Source organism: Trichosurus vulpecula, chromosome 2, assembly GCF_011100635.1.
Source record: "Trichosurus vulpecula isolate mTriVul1 chromosome 2, mTriVul1.pri, whole genome shotgun sequence".
Taxonomy (NCBI): Eukaryota; Metazoa; Chordata; class Mammalia; order Diprotodontia; family Phalangeridae; genus Trichosurus; species Trichosurus vulpecula.
In genome coordinates this window covers 203,837,515-203,860,016 of record NC_050574.1, presented here as the reverse complement: position 1 = coordinate 203,860,016, position 22,502 = coordinate 203,837,515, and the positions used below count along the sequence as shown (strand labels likewise).

The 22,502-nt window shown below is 37.3% G+C and overlaps 1 protein-coding gene across 1 annotated transcript in view; it reads right to left on the bottom strand.

The window, feature by feature from the left end:
- GALNT13 (polypeptide N-acetylgalactosaminyltransferase 13) overlaps window positions 1-22,502 on the bottom strand; it is a 705,305-nt gene that overhangs the window by 632,112 nt on the left and 50,691 nt on the right. The gene's annotated exons all lie outside the window — the stretch shown is intronic.

Below are 22,502 nucleotides of genomic sequence, written 5' to 3'. Positions count from 1 at the left end.
TGACATTGAGATGTCAGATATAGCATAATGGTGCTTGTCAGAATTTTATTAACTGAGTTTCTCCAGATACCGTCCTTACTATGAGGGGCTTAGAGGTCTGATGAACAGCTGATCTAATTGTTAATCATCAATCAGAAAGTATTTATTATGCACTTAATATGCACTGGAGATTGTGCTAGGTTTTGGGGACATAAGAGCAAAGACAAAACATCTATACTCACCGTGGCAGAGAAGCCATAAGTGATAATGTTGGGGAAGCATGTAGGTCAGAAGAAAAAACCTAGGAGCCACCTCTTGCCATATATTCAACCTGTAAGTGCTAAACAAGACCTGTGTTGTGGGGTCTTCAGGGAGGGCTAGCACCTCTGGTGTGAGGGTTTGCCTAGCCCTTTTCAGGGCTGTTCATACACCTTCGGTGTCTACCTCATTAACCCAATTCTCATCTGTGGCTCCAAGAAACTATAGCATGAGCACAAAGCACAGACTAGTAAACCATCTCACCAGACAGGCTAAACCAGGCTGTGAGTAAGCAACAGACTTCAAAACCATCAGTGAGTTAGAGGGAAGTTTACCCAAGCAGGTGAAGACTTTTCCTGTCAGAATGGGTGTATAAAAACTATTTGTTCCAGTGGCCATGAAGAAGACTGAAACAAGTGCTGTGGTCAGACATCAAAGATGTCAAGGTCATCCAGTGTATCTCAGGTCATTGTCAGTAATCCTAACTTTTGTCTTGAAGCTCAGTTTCAATGTCTGAAAGAGATAGTGAGGTTGACAGCTTAGTGCAACTCTGCCTCATTTAAATCTAATTCATACTAAGTCCAGACATCACCCTGTGATGTCATTGGTCCTCTTCATAAATGAAGGTCAAAAAACAAGAACCTTGACTTTGAACAGAGCTTCATCAGTGCTTAGTTCACAAAACTGGAAGTAGGAAAGGGGCCAAAGGGAAAATGCTCTGGTGAGCCGCTCAAAAGAGTAGTCTCCCAGACAGCAGCTGAGGTGATCAGTTTGCTGAGAATTACCTCTCCTTTACTTTTCATTGCTATTACTTAGAAGATGCTAAATAAATGTTTCTTGAACAAATGAATATTAACACGTATAGATCAGTATGGCCCTTGATCTACTCTTTTTCTTTTAACTTTGAAAAATAAAAATTCAGAATATATTAAGTTTGTGTTAATGTTATCTTTCAGTAAAGAATATAATATGTCTGCAAAAATTTCCTTCCTCATCTCTACCTCTTGACTTCGTAGTTTAACTTCAAGTCCCAGTCAAAATCAAACCCTACCTTTTAGAGAAAATCTTTACCAGTCCCTCTTAATTCTAATGCCCCCTTCTCTGTTGATTATGTCTGATATATCCTGTATATGGCTTTTTTGCACAATATTGTTTCCGTGTTGTCTATGCATTAGACTGTGAGTTTCTTGAGAGCGGTGACTCTTTTGCTTTTCTTTGTATCCTCAAAGCTAGGCACATGATAGGAACTTAGTAAAAGCTTATTGACTGCCTATCTTGGTATGGGGGAAAAGGTAACCAAAAGAGCAAAATATTGGGAACCTACTTAACCTAATATTTAATTTTAACAACAAATATTGCAAATCCACTAACAAACAAGGGGATATCATTCTAAATGACTTTACATTATTCTGTAAGCTATTAGTACAAAATGGTGAGATACATAAAATTTTGCATCATTAATATAATGTATTGAGCCAAGAAAAAACCTAATTGGCTACCATCTGTGCTGATAACAGCGTAGTGCAAGTAGATAGTTATTAAGCTCCGTTTGACTGGCACCCCTGTGGCTATACCTAAAATATTCAAATCCTCATTATATTTTTAGAATATTTTTTCTATTATCCCTTTTTTGTTACATGTAATCACTGAAAAGTAAAGATGTAAGACTTTCAAATGAGAAGACAGCAGAGACAGAATCTAAGCTGGCAGCCTTAGAAGATCAAGTAAGGAAATAAATGAGTTATATTTGAAAATGTGCAAAATAACAATGTTATGCCACTATCATAGTAAAATTCACTTTCTAAACTAGGGGACTCAATAATCTTTTTTTCCCAATAGAATTTATTTTTCAATTTTCCAAAGCCATGAGATCATATATTAACTATTTTTTAAATAATAACTTGTTATTATGGGACAATGCATTGTTTAATTATTGTGAAGCAGAGAGGAGAAGAATGAATATCTCCATGGTACTTAGAGAAAAAATGAGGCTCTCATGACTTTCTAAAATCACATAGCTGTTAGAGTCAGAATTGGAAATTCAAGCTTATCACAATATTCAGGTCAGGATGAATGGTGGGGTAAAAGGTCAATTATATTATTGTCTTTGAGCAGGAGAGTAAAAGGCAGAAATGGAAAAGGCTACAGGAGAACTATGGAGGTATACACTGGTTTTGTTCCCTTTCTTGCCAAGACTGAAAATATGTATATTTAGGGAATAATCTTCTTTAGCTGAATTATATTTGTGATTTTTCAGGGTGGTTGCAAATGACCTGACCTTATAGCTAATCCCAGGCAAGTCTATTACTAGTAAAAGACATCTTAAGAGATAGCTTACTATGTCTTTGGGGAGCCTTTAAGAGGTTAAGTGAGTCAATTAAAATGTTAGAAGGCAATGTACTAATTACAGTAAAAGTAGAGTCTTGGGTTTATATCATTACATTTTCCCCAAAGTGCTGAATTATGTTAGCTGATATCTCATTTATTCCTACAACCTAGCTGTGAATCAGGCAGGGGCATTAACCCCAATTCACAATTAAGAAAATCAGGTCCAAATACATTAAGTAAATGAGAGTCAAAGACGATATCTAAAATACTCATTCTCCTAATTTGAGTCTAGTAACTTATTCATTATGATGCTTCATGTAGTCATAGACATACTCTATAGTTCACAAGAGCTATGAGGAACCATAGACAAACGAGATAATTTATGTAGGACACTTTGAAAATTGTACATAATTCAGTAGTTATAACATCAGATTAAGATCTTGTATATTTCACTGAATTTTACATATGGGCTGTCAATATTTATTCCTTTGTATAGGAGTTGACTGCATAACACACAAATATATCCACATACTCTTTTAATAAAAAGAGGTAGGGGTGGAGCCAAGATGGTGGCAGGAAGCAGGGACCTGCTCAAGCTCCGCCCCCCCAAATTCCTCCAAACACCTGTAAAACATGGCTCTGAACAAATTCTAGAGCTGTGGAACACATGAAATAGTACAGGGAAAGAGATCTCCAGCCCAGAAGAACCTGGATGGTCTCCGGGAAGAGTCTATCACATGGTGTTGAGAGCAGAGGGCAGCCCAGCATGGGCCACACCGGGACAGACAAGACCCGGAGTCAGCCAGCCAGAAGAGGCCTTGGGGCCATGAAACAGTGAGCTGTGACAGTTACCAGACTTCTCAATCCACAAACACTAAAGAGCATGTTAGAGGGAAACTGCAAGATCGAGTTCAGAACAGTCCAGCCACCAGCTCTGGGGGTGGAGGAGGTCATGCAGTGGTGGTGGTAGCAGCAGCAGGAAGCTCTTGAGGCTGCCTCCAGAGTGCCAGAGTCAGCTGCTTCCCGAGTACCTTGACTCACACGGTGGAAGGAATCTAGCAGCAGATCAGAAAAGGATTGCAAGGAGAGCTTTGTGGGCACAAAGGCAGATTATTTTGCTGTGCCCTGCTTGGATCTGAATTATGGTCCTGGTTGGCAGTTCTTGGGGGAGGAGGAGTGCTGTAGTAACAGAGCCTGGGGTGCTGGTGGAGTAGAAGTAGTTCTGAAAACAGCAGTGCTTTGACCCTAAAGCTTGGGACAAAGTACTCTCTACTCTACAAGCAGTCATATCTTGACAAAAAGCTTAAGGGTCAAGTAGTTGCCTGGGAACATGAACAGGCAGTGAAAATGAACTCAGACTAAAATGCAGACTCAAACTCTTGATTCCGTTTTTTGGTGACAAAGAAGATCAAATCATACAGCCAGAAGAAGTAAACAAAGCTAAAGAGCCTACATCAAAGCCTCCAAGAAAGATATGAATTGGGCTCAGACCATGGAAGAGCTCAAAAAGCATTTGGAAAAGCAAGTTAGAGAAGTAGAGGAAAAATTGGGATGAGAAATGAGAGTGATGCAAGAAAACCATGAAAGACAAGTCAATGACTTGCTAAAGGAGACCTAAAAAAATACTGAAAAAAATAACACCTTAAAAATAGACTAATCCAAATGTCAAAAGAGCTCCAAAAAGCCAATGAGGAGAAGAATGCCTTGAAAAGCAGAATTAGCTAAACGGAAAAGGAGGTCAAAAAGACCACTGAAGAAAATACCATCTTAAAAATTATATTGGAACAAGTGGAAGCTAGTGACTTAGTCAGAAACCAAAATATTATAAAACAGAACCAAAGGAATGAAAAAATGGAAGACAATATGAAATATCTCATTGGCAAAACCACTTACCTGGAGAATAGATCCAGGAGAGGTAATTTAAAAATCATTGGACTACCTGAAATCCATGATCAAAAAAAGAGCCTAGACATCATCTTTCAAGAAATTATCAAGAAAAATTGCCCTGATATTCTAGAACCAGAGAGTAAAACAGAAATTGAAAGAATCCACAGATCATCTCCCCAAAAAGGAAACTCCTAGGAATATTGTTGCCAAAGTCCAGAGTTTCCAGGTCAAGGAGAAGATACTACTAGCAGCCAGAAAGAAATGCTTTGAATATTTTGGAAACACAATCAGAATAACACAAGATCTAGTAGCTTCTACATTAAGGGATCAGAAGGCTTGGAATATGATATTCTGGAGGTCAAAGGAGCTAGGATTAAAACCAAGAATCACCTACCCAGCAAAACTGAGCATAATGCTCCAAGGCAAAATATGGATTTTCAATAAAATAGAGGACTTCCATGCTATCTCAATGAAAAAAGCATAGCTGAATAGAAAATTTGACTTTCAAATACAAGAATCAAGAGAAGCATGAAAAGGCAAACAAGAAAGAGAAATCATAAGGGGCTTACTAAAGTTGAATGGTTATGCTTACATTCCTACATGGAAAAGATGATGTATGTAATTCAGAAGACCTTTCTCAATATTAGGGGAATTGAAGGGAATATAGACAGATGGAAAAGGATTAGTTGGATATGATGGGATGATATCTAAAAATATGAAATAAATTTAAAGGGGGAGAGGGGGAGAAAGGGAGAGATAGAATGGGGTAAACTATCTCATATAAATGTGTCAAGAAAAAGCAGTTCTGTTGGAAGGAAGAGGGGGTAGGTGAGGGGGAATGAACGAATCTCATTCTCATCAGATTCAACCAGAGGAAGGAATAACATACACACTCAATTGGGTATCTTACTCCACCGGAAAGTAAGGGAAAGGGGATTAAAAAAGGGGGATGATAGAAGGGAGGGCAGATAGGGGGAGGAGGTAATCAAAAGCACACATATTTGAAAAGGGCCAGGGTCAAAGGTGAAAATTGAATAAAGGGGGACAGGATAGGATGGAAGGAAATATAGTTAGCCTTTCACAACATAAGCATTGTGGAAGTGTTTTGCATAGTGATATATGTGTGATCTATGTTGAATTGCTTGCCTTTCTAGGGAGGGTGGGTGGGAGGGGAAGAGAGGAGAGAATTTGGATCTCCAAGTTTTAAAAGGAGATGCTTAAGAAAATTAATTTTTTTTTGCATGCAGCTGGGAAACAAGATATATAAGGAATGGGGCATAGAAATCTGTCCTGCCCTACAAGAAAGTAAGGGGAAAGGGGATGGGGTGGGGAATTGGGTGAAAGTGCGGAGGACTGACTGGGGAACAAGGCAATCAGAATATGTGCCATCTTGAAATGGCAGGGAGGGTAGAAATGGGGAGAAAATTTGTAATTCAAAATCATGTGGAAATCAATGTTGAAAACTAAAATATTAAATAAAATATATACAGAAAAAATTTAAAAATCATAAAAAGGTGGCATTCATTGACATGAAAAAATGCCAAATGTTAATGGGTGATATTTTTGACCCATAGATGCATGTAACCTAATTTCTAGAAACAGAAAATAATTTCTTTTTAGGATTGCTGAATCATAAGATTTAATCAATTAAAGAAGATAGCTTGCTGCTTTGCCTATTGTCCAATCCTTTCAACTTCCCTCTAGATTTTGGATTGTGTTTAGCAAGAATATAATGAAGCTTACATCTGATCCTAATGTTTCAGAGAGCAAAATGCCCTAATTAACAGTACTGGAACAAAAAAACCTGTCCCAATTATGTCATTTATAAACAAAAATTTCAGTACACATTTGTGTGAGAAATCAAGTATGTCATTTCAACATTGCAAAGCAATCAATACTATCTTAATCTGCAAAATGGGGACAATCATAACACCTACCTTCCTGTGTTTGTGTGAGGATCAAATTAGATAATAAATGTGAAGTGTTTTGCAACCCTTAATGCCATACTAAAATATATCATTATCATTGCCAATAAAATTCACAGTCTATTAAATCATATATGTTTGGGGGCAGGGTGTTTGCATGTAAGGTGATGTCAGGAAAAAGAAGTGGAAATAGCTTATAGGCTCTTTGAAATATAGGACTGGAAATTGGTTGAGAGTTGAGAGCTAATAATATAGACCTTCACATAGAGGTAATAGTTAAAATCATGAAAAAAAAAACAAAACAATTACAGAAATGAAAGAACGGCAAGAGTATGGGATGGGGGAGTGGTGGTAAATGACAAAGCCCTGGTGAACACTGACAATGAAGAGATGGAAGAAAAGAAGCCAGAAAGCACCTTTGTAAAGATTAGAATAGTTTGAATTTCCTCTGCATCTACATATACAAATAAATTATCACTACCACAACAACCTAATGACCACATCTAAATTTATAGTCATTTTTTCTTTCCTGAAAAAAGGTGATTAGAAACGAAGTCTATGTTACCATACAGAGATTTCTGTGTTGCAACAATTGTCTTATTCACTCACCATATAAACTGACAGTTTCACATATGCATTTTGTTCTTTTTGATCTTGCATTGTCTATATTAGCCATATTTCATGAGGAAAATTACTGATATTTATTTTAGGGGAATTATAAGACAACTAATTTGATGATTACTATCCCATAATATCACAAGAAAATTTATACATTTAATTATGTAATCTCATGTTTTATTCTTCTGATAGTTTCAATCTGTAAACACTATAAGTGGAGTGGAGAGTTACACAAGAAATCAGTGGCAAAAGTTTAGCTCAATCTAAATACCTTTTCTTAAATTTTATTTTTAGTTCCAAATTCTCTCCCACCTTCCACGTCTTCCTCACTCATTGGGAAGGCAAGAAATACAACACTCATTGCACATATGAAGTTATGTAAAATATATTTCTCCATTAGCCATGTTAAAAAAATAAAAAGGAAAAGAAATGCTTCAATTGGTACCCTGAGCCAATCCCTTCTCTACCTGGAGGTAGATAGCATTTTTCATCATGAGCTTCTAAGAACTGGGGTAGATCACTGTATTGCTCACTTACTAAGTATTTCACAATTGATCATTGTTCCAATATTGCTATTAATGTATAAATTATTTTCCTAGTTTTGCTTACTTCACTTCCATAAGTTCTTATAAATCTTATCTAGATTTTTCTGAAATCATTGCCTTCATCATTTTTATACCATAATAGTATTCTATCATATCCATGTACCATAACTTATTCAGCCATTCTCCAATTGATGGAATCCCCTCAATTTACAAATCTTTGCCACCACAAAAAAGGGGGCTATAAATATTTTTGTACATATAGGTCATTATTTCCTTTTTTATCTCCTTGGGAGTATAGACCTACTAGTGGTATTAATATTTAAAGGGTATACATAGTGTTAGAGCTTTGAGGGCATAGTTCCAAATTGCTTCACAGAATGAATAGAGTAGTTCACAGTTGCACCAACAGTGTATTAATGTCCCTATTTTACCACATCCCCTCCAAAATTTGTTATTTCCATTTTCTGTCATCTTAGGCAATCTGGTGGGTATGAGGTACTACCTCAGTGTTGTTTTAATTTGTACTTCTCTAACTATTAATGATTGAGAGCATTTTTATGACTATTGATAGTTCTGATTTCTTCTTCTGAAGTTCCTGGTTGTGTCCCTTGAACATCTTTCAATTAGGGAATGGCTCTTATTCTTATAAATTTTGCTCTGTTCCCTATATACTTGAGAAATTAGACTTTTATGTGAGAAACTGGCTACAAAGATTTATCCAAGTTTCCTGATTTTCTTTAAGTTTCAGCTGCATGAGTTTTGTTTGTGCGAAATCTTCTAAAAATTTAATTTAAACAAAACTATGCAATTTATATCCCATGATACTATCTCTCATTTGGTCTTGTTGGAGAATGAAGGACAGACAACAACACCTCTGTGAGTACTGGAACTGTTCCAGTTGGGCAATACAGTTCCTTCCTTCTTTCTGTTTTTCTCCCTTTCTTTCTTCTTTTTTTCTTTCTCTCTTCCTTTCTTTCTTCCCTTCCCTCTGTACACATAGGGTATCACCCTTACCTGTAGGTACTCTGCCCAAAGGAATGTAAATTTTCATCACTGAAACCTCAAAAGATATCTTGGGGTTTACGGGCCATATTTCTTTATTAAGGACCATACCTTATAACAAAATCACTCTGGCTGTCATAGATTGGCCAATAGCAGGTCCCAGGCCAACCCCATTTGGTCATCGTTTGGGCCCCTGTTGGCTCAGAGTAAATGTAAATAGCAATTGTTTCTGTTTTGTCCAGAACCCCCAAAGGTCTTCCCCTCTCAGACTAAATTTTTTCTGAGTAGGTAAAAAAGGCCATTCTTGCCTCATTTTGTACCTAGCTTTAACCATTAAAAGGTTGTTGCCTCAGTCAAACTGAACCTTTAGCTTCAAAAGGCCAACATCTCCCACTGCATCCAGGGCCATCTCCAGTTGTCCTGATCTATATCTGGCCACTGGATCCAGATGGCTACAGAAGTGAAAGTGAAGCTGGTGACTTTGCACAATTCTCCCTCATTTAAACCCAATCCACCTGCATGTCATGGCATCACCTCCCTGATGTCACGGTTCTCTTTGAGAATGAAGGACAAACAACAACAATTTCAAGAAATCATGAATGAAAACTACATGAGATAAAAGTTAATTGTCTCAGTCTTAAATATGTGTGTGTGTGTGTGTGTGTGTGTGTGTGTGTGTGTGTGTGTTAGGGAAGAAGAAAAAAAATCTAGCCCTCAAATCCCAAGGTATCTTGCAAAGTATAAGTGATGTGAAAAGAAGATGAAGAAGAGAGAGAGGAGGAGGGAAGCAATAGTAAACAGTAGCATTGCCCAACTGGAACTGGCCAGTTAGGTCCCCAAGGCAGCAACTACAGCTACTCACAGACTGTTGTTTCTCCTTCATTCTTGAAGAGGACCAATGGCATCAAGAGGGTGATGTCTTGTCTTGTAAGTGAATTGAATTGAAGTGAGACAGGGCCATTCAAAGTCATCAGCCTCACTCTCTCCTCCAGAGTCATCATTGTACAGTGGTAAGACATAGTTCAGAGTGACTTGTGATGGCTCTGGATGCAGTGGGAGACCCTGACCTTTTTAAGCTATGGTCATTCCCATGTCTCAGTTTGTCTGAGGCTACATCCATTCAGTGATTAAAGACTAGGTAGGAATTGAGGTAAAAGATGGCCTAGTTTGACTTCACAGAAGAATCAGTCTAGGAGGGGAAGACCCTCAGAGTTTCTTGCCAGAACTGAAACAATTAGGGAGGCAGAAGCAGAGGCTCAGAATGCCAAGTACAACACACTATGAGGAAATCAACTAATGATGTTTTGATAGGCCTACCTGTGCTTTGAAAGTCCTATATGGACCATTCAGGACCCTCCTCTTTTCTTAAAGAAATACAGTAGGATTAGTTTTACATATATGTTCTGACCACCTATGTAACATCTATCTAGCTCAAGTTAATGAAATATTTATTTTATTCTATTTTTACTTTATTCTTTTTATATGTCAATCAGACCTCTCTGGTTGATTCAGATACCGGTAAATTTTGGACTTTACCTTTTGAAGAATACATGTAAAAGCACATCAGTAGAAATTTGCTCATTTATAGACAGATGTGCCCAGTTGTAAGTGGGAGTTGACCAACTTGTGCATGTGATATGGCATATGACCATATTTAGACTTTTTCTCTGATGCAGATAGCCTATTCAGCCTTTACATAATCTAGGGCAAACTAGTCCAGCTGTAATGGGAATAACAGTGCATGTTGACTATGCAGTCCCACAAAGCTATAGTGTACCATTAGGAAAGGGTATTAAATCACTACTGATACAGGAACCCACCTATAGGTGGTTAGTATCAAGATAGCATAGATACACTGGAAGTTTTCAGAGTGAGAAGAGTTCACTATTGGACATGGTCCTATACCATATGTGAAACACACACACACACACACACACACACACACACACACACAATCAAAGATGACCATGGAATCAGAGAATCTGTGCTAGGAATCAACACAAATACAAAGAATGGTGACATATATAATGGAGCTTTGCAAATGAAAATCTGGAGTTCCACTGAAAGCTAAAAAGAAGATTCTATTAATATCATTATATCCTACAAAGAACAATCAGTGCTAATATAATTTAGCAACACCCTCAACCATCAATGTTATACACTGAAAATGGAATCCATTATCTCTAGTCTTTTAACAAAGTATACATCGGAAAATAATGTATGTGATTTAAGACATTAGAATATAAAGGTAGCACAGTAGCTAGAGCTCTGGGACTAGAATCAGGAAGACAAGCTCGAATCTAGCCTCAGACACATCCTAGCTGTGTGACTTTCGACAAGTCTCTTAATCTCTTTTCTGCAACAGTTTCTACAACAGTAAAATAGAAATAATCATAGCACCTACTTGTCAGGTTTATTGTTAGTATTAAGTGAGGTAAGATTTGTAAAGGGCTTGGAACACAGTAGGCACTTAATTAATGTAGAGATGCTTATTGGCACAGTGGCTAGAGTACTGAGATTAAAGTCCAGAAGACGAAATTCAAAGCCTACCTCAAACCTTCATTGCTGTGTGACCTTAGGCAAATCACTTAACCTGTGTATGCCTCAGTTTTGCCAACTATAAAATGGAGAAAACAATAGCATGCTTCCCTCCTAGGACGTTCTGAGGATCAAATGAGATGGTATTTGGAAAGCAGTTAATGCAGTGCCTGGCACAAAGCAAATGTTTGTATCCTATCCTATCCTATCCTATCCTATCCTATCCTATCCTATCCTTTCCTTTCCTTTCCTTTCCTTTCCTTTCCTTTCCTTTCCTTTCCTTTCCTTTCCTTTCCTTTCCTTTCCTTTCCTTTCCTTTCCTTTCCTTTCCTTTCCTTTCCTTTCCTTTCCTTTCCTTTCCTTTCCTTTCCTTTCCTTTCCTTTCTCCTTTCCTTTCTCCTTTCTCCTTTCCTTTCTCCTTTCCTTTCTCCTTTCCTTTCCTTTCTCCTTTCCCCTCTCCTTTCCTCTCCTTTCCTCTCCTTTCTCCTTTCCTCTCCTTTCCTCTCTCCTTTCCTTTCCTTTCTCCTTTCCTTTCTCCTTTCCTCTCCTTTCCTCTCCTTTCCTCTCCTTTCCTCTCCTTTCCTCTCCTTTCCTTTCCTTTCCTTTGTTCTATATATAGTATGACTTTTTTTCCTAGAAGAAATGTAAAACCACATCTATGTGTTGTTGTTCAATCATTTCAGTCATGTTCAACTCTTCATGACTCCATTTGATGTTTTCTTGACAATGATACTGGAGTGGTTTGTCATTTCCTTCTCTAACTCATTTTCCAGATGAGGAACTGAAGCAAAAAGGTTAAGTGACTTGCTCAGAGGCACATGGCTAGTAAGGTTTTGAGGCCAGACTTGAACTCATAAAAATGAGTCTGCCTATTTCCAAACCCAGTGTTGTATCCATTATGGCACCATATATTTATTTATTAATTTATTCATTCATTCATTTATTTATTCATTCATTTATTTATCTATTTATTTATTCACCTATTTATCTATTTACTCATTTATCTATTTATTTACTTATTTATTCATTTATTATAGATACACACATAGACATACATATCCCTAGAAAATTATAACTAGGAGACTATTATTTTTAACATACAGAGACAGAATTTACAAATCAACATATCAGATAAATCCTACTGGAGAGTGTCTAAAATTGGCGCTTCACTTTTTTTATCTTTAAATTGTTATTTTATGGACTACATTTCCTGCCATACATCTCTTCTATGAACTTAGGATCCTCTGAAATTTGGCCAGGGATGGAAATTCCATACAATTCACTTTTTTCTTCACAACAATGAGTCTCCTAGCCTGTCATCAAGAGTATATTTCTCTGCGATATTTTTTTACAGCAACTCAGATGACTTTGAAATTAGAAAACATTTCTGTTTGATCCCTTTTGTGACCATTGATATGTATTTGTGAAATGACTTGCTGGTGCTGAGATAACATTTTTTACCCACTGAAGAATATAATTTCTTCACATAAAACTAATTGAACTGCATAATGATCAAACCTACAAGCTTATTAGCACTATTTTTCAACTGAGCTGAGCAACTAAGTATACATATAATCACCAATCCCTTATTAGGGAAACAATTGACAGAGGTATCCTGACCAAGATTTCCAAAAGTTCCAAAGACTATTATGTGTCAATCAATATTACAATTATATTCACTTCCAATACTTAAGAGTTTAAATTTAGACCTTTTAAGTTTAGTATGCAAAAGACTGAATTCTTATAAACAAAAAAGACTTGAGACTATTGTACCCTTATATAACTTGTAAAGTCCTTAGATTCAGAAAGTTTGGGGTTCAAGTTTTGGCTCTGACACATTCTAACTTTGTGTGTCAGAGAGCAAATCACTTCACAGTGCCTCAGGCAATTCTCTTCCATCATAACATAGCGAAGAGTTATTTGATTGGTGGAGGAGGTTTCGTATTGGGATTTATACACAGAGAAGAAATTATAAGCATAAATCAGTAAAAAAAAATTTCTAACAGAATATGGAAAATTTTATGATAAAACCTCAAGAACAAAAAATATAAAAATCAAACTAATATATCATTAATTGAACAACTGTTACTAGTTCCAGGTAGCCTATAAGCTTTCTGCTAACAAATACCATCTCCAATTTACCATCTTCAATTTATCATTTATGGCTATCAAAATCATTCCTCAACCCTTCCCCTTCCTGTTAAAAGTCTAGCACAGAATATAGTACAGAATTCTTTCTTAGCAATTATTTATTGAATAAATGTTTTTTTTTAAATCTTATTGACTGCACTGGAAATTTAAAAAGAAAAAAAAAACATTAATGCCTACACTGAGGGTATGCTGATGTTTTAAACCAACCTATCCAGGATAGCAAATTTTTTTTAAATGAAAAATTTGCTAAGTAGTTTACAAGAAAAAAGAATGTTAAGAAAACACTTTCACCAATTCTATGTAGGCATATCATTTATGGGTATCTGATATCCTCATGTAGCATAATATTGTGGCAAAGAATTATATTTATGACAATATTAAATATCTTATTTGGAAAGATACAAACCAAACCTCTCTCAGAATAAAATGTTGTCCATTAAATGGTGATATCTTTTTTGAGTACCACTAAAAAGACTAGGAAATGCTTGGATAAGTCCTTTTTCATGCATAGATCAGTCACATAATAAGGATAAAGTGAACTTTAAGCTGAGAAATAAAAATATGAATTATGGATTGATAGTGGACTTAGAAATATTCACAAAGAAATTATTCCTAGAAAATGTTCACTTTGCTGAGCTAAATCATAAAACTATATTCATATACACATATTTCTTTTTCAAATATTTGTAGTACTCTTTATATTATTATCACCTTCTGTAAGTGGAATAAGGAACAAAGTAAGTATTTATATAGCACCTACTATGTGTCAGCCATTGTGCTTTCATTGTGTTAGAAACCCTAAGCTCCCTTCAGGGCTCAGCTCAAGCACTACCTTCTTCAAGATTTTTCTGACTTTCCTAGATGTTAGTGGGTTCCTTTTCTAAAATCACTTTGTATTTTATTGTACATAACCAGTATTTATCTATCTGTATTGACCCCAGTAGAATATATGCCCTTGAAGGCAAAAACTATTCCCCTTTTTTACATATATCACTGGCACCTACCATGTGCCCAGCATGCAGAAGGGACTTAATAAATGCTTCATGATTGATTGCTTGATCACTTATATTTAACAAATAAAAGAAACACCAAGGTGTAGTGGAAAAGCATAAGATTCAGGATGAAAAGATCAACATTCAAATTATATCACTGCTAATTACAAGTATGTTTACTTAATCTAGTCATTTATCAGTGACTTGATGTACATTCAGTTTCCTTATGTTTAAAAAGAAGTGATTGATTAAATGATCTCTAGAATTCCTTCTAACTAAATCCTATGATCTAAATAGGGCCCTAATTTGAGCCAAATAGGTACTTCAGTTTTAAAAATCCAAGTAATTGATGATTAAGTTATATATAATTGTGTGAGGGGAGGGAGGAGGAAAATATAAACCATAGGTGTGTCACCTAAAGACACTTTGGATTTATTTCTGTGGAGTATAAAAGTTAGCCGAAACTATTCTTAATTGAGGAAATATTTCTCTAAACCAAACTATATCTTATTCTCAGTATATTCTCTGATGAGATTTACATATTTTATAATTTCACTGAGAGAAGAAAATTGAATCTTAGAGAAATATGCAAGAAATTTAAAAAATCAGAAAATCATTTATATCCTGCGAATATAAAGAAAAGGGCTTATCTTAAAGATAATAGCAGATTGATTATTATCTCTGTGATGGGCAACTAGTACATGTGCAGAGTCCCTCTGATGCTACTCCCTGCATGGAAGAGGCTTTTGGATATCCATTCTTGGTTTAATTCCTTTGTTTGTGGTGTCTGTCAAGTGTCCAGCTATATAGAGAGGAGCCTTGGGAACTCTTCTTTGTGGCCAATATATGGCCTATGAATACAAGCCTCAGTTATTTGTCTGCCTCAATATTCATTCCCTTATTTTTGGAGAAGGAATTTGGAGACTATACCTGTGTGAATTTTAGGGTATTTTTGCAGGGGTGAAGGCAAGGCAATTGGGGTTAAGTGACTTGCCCAAGGTCACACAGGTAGTAAATGTGTCAAGTGTCTGAGGCCCAATTTGAACTCAGGTACCCCTGACTCCAGGGCCGGGGCTCTACTCACTGCACCACCTAGCTGCCCCTCATGTGAATTTTAAAAAGCCAAAAAAGTGAGCCATCGGAGTTTAGGTTTCTGGAAGCAGAAGAATCTGGGTGCCCAAATCTATTCTGGTTCAATGCCTCAAGGAAGAAAGAGTAAAATTAGATCTAGTCCAGCCATACCTGAAACAAGAACTTATCCATCACTGATGCCAAATATAGACTTAATCTAAATGGGATGAAGGACACATAAAAACTGTGCCATCTTAGATAACGTTCCCCTCATACTAAGATGGCTACACCTCCTTGTCTGCAATCTTGGCTCCAAGGTCACCATGGATCAAACTCCAACTCCTGTGAGGATTGATGCTGGCATCAGACAGTGAGAACAAACAACACAGAACAGAAATACATATTTCCAGGCCCATTTCTTGAAGTTGGAATGAGAGAGAGTGATCAAGGAATGTAAAGTCCTTCCCCTCTCACTGGCTCAGTTCATGGCATCCATATTTAGAGCATCAGATAAGTGTCACCGAAGAAAGCACACCGGAAAATGCCATGGTCAAATGAATGACTTAATGCTGCCAGTTTTAAAGATGCAGAAGGAAAATTAAAGGACACTACCGCCACCCACATGACAGGGGATGCAGAGGGTTCCATGTTAGACAAACTGGGCATGCTCAAAAGGCCCCTCAATGGCATTTCTGTGTTAGAATTTTCTGGGGATTCCCAGAAGGCTGGATTATACTTCACAACTTATTTCCAATGCTACCTTCAATATGAATCTTTTCTTGATTCTTCTTGTTACTAATGTTCTTCCCACTTCCAAAATTTCCCTTGCATTTATTTTATTTATGCTTATTCATATAGATATTGGGCAGGCATGGGTTACATTTTAATTTTTTCTATCCCCAGCACCAAGCACAGTGGCAAGCATATGCTGGATCCTTTATAAACGATTGTTGATTGATTGATCTCTGAATAGTCCAAGAAGTGCCATTCTATTCCATTTCCATTGACTCCTTCCACTATGATTAAAAAATGTATGTCATTAATCAGAAAGGCATCCAAATGAAAGTGCATGGACCAATCATTACAACTCATCATGACTAGAAAGAATTACACTTTTCCTGAGTAACACCGGGTCAGTAGAACCATTTTCTCTAAGAAGGTATGAGTCACACACAACAGAATCTCAGAATTGTAAGATACCATAGAAATAACTTAGAATAACTTCTCATTTTAAAAACAAGGGAATTGATGCCCAAAGTTGGAACTTGTTAAACATTGCCAAGTCAGACACTTACAGGTCTAGAACTACATCTTCTCCTGATTACTATTTTTCTAATACGCCATGAAGCATACCTTATTTTCTTTTTTGTTGTTGTTGTTGTGAAAGACTAAATATATGTTGCTCCTTCCCAACCCATCCCCCTTTATTAAATTTTCTCCCTTGACCCTGTCCCCTTTCGAAATTGTTTGTTTTTGATTACCCCCACCCCCATCTGTCCTCCCCTCCATCATCCCCCCCTTTTTATCTTCTTCCCTCTTCTTTCCTGTAGGGTAAGATACCCAATTGAGTATGTATGGTATTCCCTCCTCAGGCCAAATTTGATGAGAGCAAGATACACTCATTCCCTGCTCACTTGCACTCTCCCCTCCTCCCACAGAACTGCTTCCTCTTGCCACCTTTATGCAAGATAATCCACCCCATTCTATCTTTCCCTATCTCCCTCTCTCAATATATTCCTCTCTCATCCCTTAATTTGATTTTATTTCTTTTAGATATCTTTCCTTAACCTTCAACTCACCCTGTGTCCTCTCTCTCGCTCTCTCTCTCGCTCTCTCGCTCTCTCTCTCTCTCTCTCTCTCTCTCTCTCTCTCTCTCCATATATATATATATATATGTATATATATATACATATATATATATATACATATATATATATATATTCCCTTCAGTTACCCTAATACTGAGGTCTCATGAATCATACACATCACACATCATCTTTCCATGTAGGAATGTAAACAAAACAGTTCAACTTTAGTAAGTCCCTTGCAATTTCTTTTTCTTGTTCTTTTTCTTGATTACCTTTTTATGCTTCTCTTGATTCTTGTGTTTGAAAGTCAAATTTTCTATTCAGCTCTGGTCTTTTCACTGAGAAAGCTTGAAAATCCTCTATTTTATTGAAAATTCATATTTTGCCTGGGAGCATGATACTCAGTTTTGCTGGGTATTTGCTAGGATTCTTGGTTTTAATCCTAGCTCCATTGACCTCCGGAATATCGTATTCTAAGCCCTTCAATCTCTTAAGGTAGAAGCTTCCAGATCTTGGTTATTCTGATTGTCTTTCCACAATACTCAAATTGTTTCTTTCTGGCTGCTTGCAGTATTTTCTCCTTGATCTGGGAGCTCTGGAATTTGGTGACAATATTCCTGGGAGATTTCTTTTTGGGATCTATTTGAGGAGGTGATCAATGGATTATTTCAATTTCCATTTTGCCCTGTGGCTCTAGAATATAAGGGCAGTTCTCCTTGATAATTTCTTGAAAGATTATATTTAGGCTCTTTTTTTGATCATGGCTTTCAGGTAGTCCGATAATTTTTAAATTATCTCTCCTAGATCTATTTTCCAGGTCAGTGGTTTTTCCAATGAGATATTTCACATTGTCTTCCATTTTTTCATTCCTTTGGTTCTGTTTGATAATATCTTGATTTCTCATCAAGTCACTAGCTTCCACTTGCTCCAACCTAATTTTTAAGGTAGTATTTTCTTCAGTGGTCTTTTGGACCTCCTTTTCCATTTGGCTAATTCTGCCTTTCAAGGCATTCTTCTCCTCATTGGCTTTCTGAAGCTCTTTTGCCATTTGAGTTAGTCTATTTTTTAAGGTGCTGTGTTCTTCAGTATATTTTTCAGTATTTTTTTGTGTCATTGACTTGTTTTTCATGGTTTTCTAACATCGTTCTCATTTCTCTTCCCAATTTTTCCTCTACTTCTCTAACCTGCTTCTCCAAATCCTTTATGAGCTCTTCCATGGCCTGGGACCAGTTCATGTTTTTCTTGGAGGCTTTGGTTGTAGGCTCTTTGACTTTGTTAACTTCTTCTGTCTGTATGTTTTGGTCTTCTTTGTCACCAAAGAAAGAATCCAAAGTCTGAGACTGAATCTGGGTGCGTTTTCGCTTCCTGGCCATATTCCCAACCAACTAACTTGACACTTGAGTTTTTCAATGGAGTATGACTGCTTGTGGAGTTAAGAGAACTATGTTCCACACTTGGGGGGATGCACCAGCTGTGCCACACCAGCACTCCTCCTTCCTCAAGAACTCCCAACCTTGACTGGACTTAGATCTTCAGCAGGCTCTTCACTCCTGCTCCAATCTGCCACTTAATTCCTCCCACCAGGTGGGCCTGAGGCTGGGAGCTACTGCAGCTGTACTTCTGTAGCTGCCCCATCTCCACTGCCCCCGGGCAGTAGCTGAACCGAACTCCTTCCACTCCCGTAGCTTTTTCCACTAACCTTCTCTGTTGTCTTTGGTGTTTTTGGGTTGAGACATCTGGTAACTGCGGTAGCTGATTGATTCAAGTCACTAGGGCACCCTCTGCCCGGCTCCTGGTCTGGTTGGTCCGCGCTGCTCATGCTGGGCTCTGCTCTGCTCCACTCCACTCTGCTCCCAGCACCATGCGGGATAGACCTCACCCAGAGGCTATCCAGGCTGTGCTGGGCTGAAGCCCTGCTTCCCTCTGCTGTTTTTGGGGTTCTGTAGTTCTAGAATTGGTTCAGAGCCATTTTTTATAGGTTTTTGTCGGGACTCAGTGGGGAGCTCATGCTAGTCCCTGCTTTCCAGCTGCCATTTTGGCCCATACATTATTTTCTTAATTTCTTCTCAGTAACTCTATTACATTCTGTTAGTTGAGTGGCAAGATTGATTTTTTTCTCTGAATTAAAAGACTATGACTACAATCCAGAAAACAAATCATAGCACAATCAAAACCTTCAGAATGAAGGTTGAACTCTTGTTGCATACTACATACAGCCCTAAAAATAACACCTTTTTGGTTATTTCTATGTGCAACACTGTATCACTATGCTAGAAATGCTCCCCCTCCAAATTTCTGCTGCTGTGGAATTCTTATCTCCCTTCCAATCTGGCTCAATTCTCATCTCTTTCATGACACCTTTCCATATTCTTCTAGTTTTTAGTACTCTATAACTGTGAAATTTTATGGAGGGGGTATATTTATCCTTTATTTACTTATCTGTGAACATGTTGTATCCCTCCCAGGAGAATGGATGTTTCTTGAATGCAGAGACCTTTAAACTTTAACAGATTTAGATTCAGAATCTGATAAAATGTCTGACACATAGTCAACACTTAATAAATGCTTGCTGAATGACCAAAAAGAAATATTTATGTATTTTTGGATTTCCTTAAATTTTAGTATCTGATATCAGTTTCATAGAAAATATATGGTCTCAGTAGCAGTAAAGATCCCATTTAAGAACATTTTGGCTTTTATTCTTAAGGTATTTTCAGAGCCCAGTCTGTATGTTTAATTTTCTCACATAATCTCATAGTATTTGTTTCTTTTGCTTAAATTTATTCTTCAATGCCTTAATATCTGACTTCTGCCCCAAATAAAATCATTCTCTCCAAAGTTACTAATGACCTGATTATCACCAGATCAAATGCCCTTCCTTAGCCATCCTTCTCAATCACTCTGTGGCTGCTCACACTATTGACCATGCTTTCCATTTTGAAACTTTAGCTTCTCTTGGTTTCTCTAACTGCAAATTTGATGATTTTCTTTCTCTGATCCCTGATCATTTTCTTTCTACTTCACTGGCTCCTCTTTATTCTGTATTCCTCTAAATACAAGACCGTCTGGTCTTTTCCCCCTTTTCTCTTCTTTTTCTCCCTTAGGAATCACATTCATTCCCATAATATGATAGGACCAACATTTTGGTGATGCAACTTCTTTCCTTCCACCCCAAAATTGGAGAGGTTTTGCCTCAAAGGACATAAAGTTGTACCTGGTGCCTTATTGGCCTCACCTTCCCTGACCTGGCTTCTGGGTTATCTGAGGGCGTAAAAAGTTCCTGCAGTGTATATTCTGGGCCTCTCACACTTGAGGATTGCCTACCACCATGTGAGCTGCTAAAACCTGGTGACTTGCTTAACAGATGTATTTACATCTGGAGGGGATGGAGAGATTGGTGAAAGGGTCCACATCCAGAGAATTTATGTGTGCTCTATGATTGATGCTTACATTTTCTGCATTAAAGCAAAGCAAACCTCCTTTGTTAAATATTCAATGACTTGCCTAGTCCATCATTCATTCCTACCATGAAGCAGAATTGAGGGTGCTAGTGTTGGAGCCACACCTCCAAAACATAACTTCAACCATTATCTCTATGCAGATGCTACCAAATATATATCACTACTGCTGATTTCTCTTCCAAGATGTCCATGTTCATTTCCAACTACCAGCTGGACACTTCCAACATGACATCCTTCCAGAACCTCAAATGTTATTTGTCAAAAGGCCAACTTTATTCCCTGCTTCCCCTAGCTCTATTCACTTATAGAAAAATTCTTCAAATACTCCTGCATCAATGGTTACTAAATCTTGTCAAGTCATTACTTCATTAGCTTCTGCATGTCCCCTCTCCATTCCCACTGCTGCCACTTTACCCTCCTAACTGACCTCCCAACTTACAGCCTCTTTCTTCCAATCTGCCTTGGAAAACTTCCTAAAGTACATTACTTCTTTAATATCATAATTTTTCATTGAATACCCTTTTCTCACAGAAAAAAATCTCAACACAGTTATCACCATACTCAGAGTTCTATCATGTACTTTCATGAGTCACTTCTAATCTGCCTTTCAAAAGTCCACCCAAACTGTGCTATTCACCATTCTCCACATAAATTTCATGTTGTTTCAACTCTTGTTATAATCTAACAACAGTAGCAGAGGACTGAAGACACAAAGCTACTCCCACTTAGTGTGTGGCTTTAACTTGTGCAGGGATATTTTATCAATAGTGAAGTTGTTGGTGAAAAACAATTACCTCACGAGGTTGTAATGATCATCTTCCATCCCAACAACCATTTCTCTAATGACAGGTCAATGAGAGGAAGGATTACCCAAAAGCCAAAAGGAAGGCACTTCTTTTAGAGTCTCTATAATACTTCAAGAGAAAGCTTACAAATGAATAAATGGATGAGTGATTGAGTGAGGGGAGAGAAAACCTGTAGGAATAAAAGGTAGATCAAAGAGTGTCTACAACTAAAGAATCCTAGTGATTTCTATATCTGTGTGAATTAAGACTGAGAGATTCAATGTGACTTTATTTTTCACCCATTGGATTTAGGGGATTTGATCCAAGTAGCTAGAATGTAATTAAAATTTTTGCATCTAGTACGTACTTCCTAGTATATGTCATTTGCTTGATAAATGCTAGTTGATTTATCTATCAGGAAGACCTATTCCATTTGGACTTTTCTAGAATAGATGAAATTTACCTTCCACTTGCAAAATCACTTATATTATTTCATACATAATAGCTTTAATTTTCTGGAATGATCCTACATGCAGCTAAAAAAATATTTAGGGAGTTGGGAAGGAAAAAATGTTTTTAAAATGTTTTTTGTTGTTTTGTTGCTGTTTTTTGTGTCTGCTGATGCTGCTGTTGTTCAGTCTTACCTGACTCTTCATGATTCCATATGGTGTTTTTTTTGTCAAAGACACTGGAGGCCATTTCTTTCTCTAGCTCATTTTACATATGAGGAAACTGAGGCTAACAGGGTTATGTGACTTGCCCAGAGTCACATAGCTTCTAAGTGTCTGAGACCAGGTGTGAACTAAGGAAGATGAGTCTTCCTGACTCCAGGCTGACACTTTATCCACTGTGCCATCTAGCATTTTCGATAAAGAAAGACTGTAACAAAGGTGAAGGGATCCTCAAACCTAGTTTTCTTTGGCTAGCCTAAGAATCTATGGAACTTTGCCTTTCTGGGGAAAAAGAAGAACCCTCATAGCACTTATCACCCCACAACCAAGAAAGGGCAGATAGACCCTACCTAGAATCAGCAATACCTGTCCTACAGCACTAATATTGTTGTATGTAAGAATAAGTTATACAGCATGTCCTAAATTATAAATGTATTGTTGTGGCCTTTTGTAAAATATTTCCATATTGTTACAAATAATGTC